General features: G+C 32.7%; 1 pseudogene; it reads left to right on the top strand.

Annotated features, from left to right (window-relative positions):
• Positions 1 to 2,300: 2,300 nt before the first annotated feature.
• Positions 2,301 to 2,422, top strand: LOC116597929 (annotated as a pseudogene).
• The last annotated feature ends 1,458 nt before the right edge of the window (positions 2,423 to 3,880 follow it).

Raw genomic sequence — 3,880 nt, forward strand, 5'->3', positions numbered from 1 at the left:
AAAACAAAGTATGATAAAATAGACTCTGTCCTTAATAGCAAATTTCTTTTCTCTTGGAGAAACATTTGTTTCTTTTTCTTTCTTTTTTAAATTGAGGCAAAATTGATACATAACATTATGTCAGTTTTAGCTGTGCTTGTCATTGAACATCTGCATGTGCTACAAAGTGACCGACCACCAGAAGTCTAGTTACCATTCACCACACAATTGACCCCCTTCCTCTCTGGTAACCATCAATCTGTTCTCTGTATTTATGAGTTTATTTTTGTATTGTTTTCTTTGTTCATTTCCTATACATTTTTTTTTTTTTTAGATACATATAGGAGTAAAATCAAGGGATCTACATCTTCCGGCTAACTTAGTTCACTTAGCGTAATACCATCAAGTTCCATCCATGTTGTCACAAATAGCAAGATTTCATTCTTTACGGCTGAGTAGGCTTCCATCGTATACATAAGGCGCATCCTCTGTATCCACTCCTCTCTTGATAGACACTTAGGTTTTTCTCATATCCTGGTTATTGTAAATAATGCTGCAATAAACTTATGGGTGCATCTATCTTTTTGAATTAGTGTTTTTGTCTTCTTTAGACCCAGGAGTGGAATAGTTGGATCATATGGTGGATCTATTCTTAATATTTTGGGGAAGCTCCATACTGTATACCACAGTGGCTGCATCAATTTACATTCCCACCAACAGTATGTTCCCTCCACTATATAACCTCTTGAACACTTGTTATTTCTTGCTTTTTGATACTAGCAATTCTAACAGGGGTGAGGTGATATTTTAGTTTTGACATGCACTTCCCTGATAATTAGTAATATGTGACATCTTTTCATGTACCTGTTGACTATATGTATAAGACATTGGGAAAACATCTATTCAGATCCTCTGTGCATTTATAACTTACAATTTTCTGTTCATATATAACATATGTGTTCATTTTCTTATTGTGTTGTATAAGTTTTTTAAATATATTTTGGATATTGACCCCTTATTGGATATGTGGTTGGCAAATATCTTCTCCCACTCAGTAAGCTACATTTTCATTTTGATGATGGTTTCCTTTGCTGTGTGAAGCTTTTTAGTTTGATTAAGTCTTGTTTGTTTATTTTTGCTTTTCCTTTGTCTTTGGAGATATATTCACAAACAAATTTCTAAGACTGAAGTCAAGGAGCTTACTACCTAAATTTTCTTCTAGGAATTTTATAGTTTCAGGTTTTACATTCAAATCTTTTATCCATTTTGAGTTAATTTTTGTATATGGTGTAAGAGGGTGGTCTAGTTTTATTCTGAAGAGCATGTGACTCTTCAGTTGAAGAGTCTGTCCTTTCTCTATTGTACGTTCCTGGCTCATTTGTTGCAGTTTGTGTATACTTATTTCTCGGCTCTCATTTCTGTTCCATTGATCTGTGTAATCTGTTTTTATGCCAGTGCCATAATGTTTTGATTACTATAGCTTTGTAGCATAGTTTGACAACTAGGAGTATAAATATCTCCAGCTTTGTTTTTCTTTCTCCAGATTGCTTTGGCTATTCAACATCTTTTGTGGTTTCATATAAATTTAAGAATTATTCTAGTTCTGTGGAAAATGCCATTGGAAATTTGTTAGGGATTACATTGACTCTGTAGAGTGAGTGCTTTGCGTAGTATGGACATTTTAACAATATTAATTCTTCTAGTCCTTGAGCATAGACTATCTTTCCATTTATTTGTGTCATCTTCAATTTTTTTCCTTAGTGCCTCATAGTTTTTAGTTTATAGGTCTTTCATCTTTTTGGTTAAATTTATTCCTAGGCATTTTATTCTTTTTTAATGTAATTATAAATGAGATTGTTTTCTTAAGTTCTCTTATAGTTTGTAGTTAGTACACAGAGATGCCACAGATTTCTGTATATTGATTTTGTATACTGTAACTTTACTGCATTTATTATATTTAACAGGGTTTTTTTTTGGCAGAGATGTTAGGGTTTTATACATATAATATGCCATCTGCAAATAGTGACAGTTTTACTCTTTCCTTTTCAATTCGGAATAATTTTATTTATTTTTCTTATTGCTATGGCTAGGACTTTCACTAATATGTTGAATAATCAAGGCAAGAGTTGACATCCTTGCTTTGCTCTTAGTCTTAGAGGAAAAACTTTCAGCTTTCATCTTAAGTATGATATTAGCTGTAGTTTTGTCCTATATGGCTTTTGTTATGTTGCGCAACATTGCATTTATACCCACTTTGTTGAGAGTTAATTTTAACATAAATAGATGTTGAATTTTGTCAAATGCTTTTTCTGCATCTATTGAGCTTTGCGCAGTGGCAGTATCGTAGCCAATGAGGTTTATCCGAGGCGCGATTATTGCTAATTGAGTTCATCATATGATTTTTATTTTTTATTTTGTTAATGTATTATATCCTGTTGATTGATTTGTGGCTGGTGAACCATCCTTATGTACCTGAAATACATCCCACTTTCCCACTTGCTTATGCTATATGATCCTTTTAGTGTACAGTTGAATTCACTAAGCTGATATTTTATGGAAGATTTTTGCATCTGTATTCATTAAGGATATTGCCCTATAATTTTCTTTTCTTGTGGTAACCCGGTCTGGTTTTAGTATCAGGGTAATGCCAGCCTTGTAAAATGAGTTTGGCGGCATTCCTGCCTCTTCAATTTTTTGGATGTTTGAGTATAGGTATTAAATCTGAATGTTTGGTAGAATTCACCAGTGAAATGGTCTGGTTCTTTCAGTTTTGGTAGATTTTTGATTACTGATTCAATATCCTTACTAGAAATTGGCCTATTTGGACTTTTTGCTTCTTCATGATTCAATCTTGGAGGGTTGGCTCTTTCTAGGTTGTCTAATTTGTTGGTGTATAATTGTTCGTAGTAGTTTCTTATGGTCTTTGTATTTCTGGTGGTGTCAGTTGTAACTTTTCCTCTTTCATTTCAGATGTTATTGATTTGAGCCCTCTTTTTTTCTTGGTTAATCTAGCTAAACATTTGTCAATTTGGCTTATCTTTTTAAAGAACCAGTTCTGAGTTTCATTGATCTTTTCTACTGTCTTTTCAGTCTCTATCTTACTCATTCTCTTCTGATCTTTTTTATTTCCTTCCATATACTAACTTCAAGTATCATTTGTTATTTTCAGTCTAATTACTTTAAACATAAAGTTTGATTGTTTGAGATTTTTTTATTTCTTGAGGTAGGCCTGTATTACAATGACCTCCTCAATTAGAACTGTTTTTGCTGCACTTCATAGATTTGGTATGCCGTTTGTCTGTTTTCATTTGTCTCTGTGTATTTTTTTTAAAATCCTTTGATTTCTTCAATGACTTATTGATTGTTTAGTAGAATGTTGTTTAATCTTTACATTTTTGTGGGTTTTTTTTCTCCAATTTCCTTTTAATTGATTTAGAAGCAAGAGATGCTTGATGTGATTTCTGTCTTCTTGAGGCTTGTTTTTTGGCATGAGGTGATCTAACCTGAAGAATATTCTATGTGCAATTGGGAAGAATGTGTATTTCTGATGCTTTTAGATGGAATGTTCTGTGTATATCTATTAAATCCATCTGGTTTATACTGTCATTCAAAGCCAGTATTTCCTTATTGTTTTTCTGTCTATCCATTCATGCAAATGTGCTGTCAAAGTCCCCTATTTTATTGTTTTTTTATTATTTGTCTTTGTTTTAATGTCTATCTTGTTGGATATGAGTATAGCTATACCAGGTTTCGGGTTTTTTTTTCCATTTTCACAAGATGTTTTTCTGCAGCCCTTCACTTTTGGTCTGTACGTGTTGTTACTTATGAAGTGAGTCTTGAAGGTAGCATATGGATGTCTGGTTTGTTTGTTTTGTTTTGTTTTTTAATTCATTCAGCCACT

Source organism: Mustela erminea, chromosome 8, assembly GCF_009829155.1.
Source record: "Mustela erminea isolate mMusErm1 chromosome 8, mMusErm1.Pri, whole genome shotgun sequence".
Taxonomy (NCBI): Eukaryota; Metazoa; Chordata; class Mammalia; order Carnivora; family Mustelidae; genus Mustela; species Mustela erminea.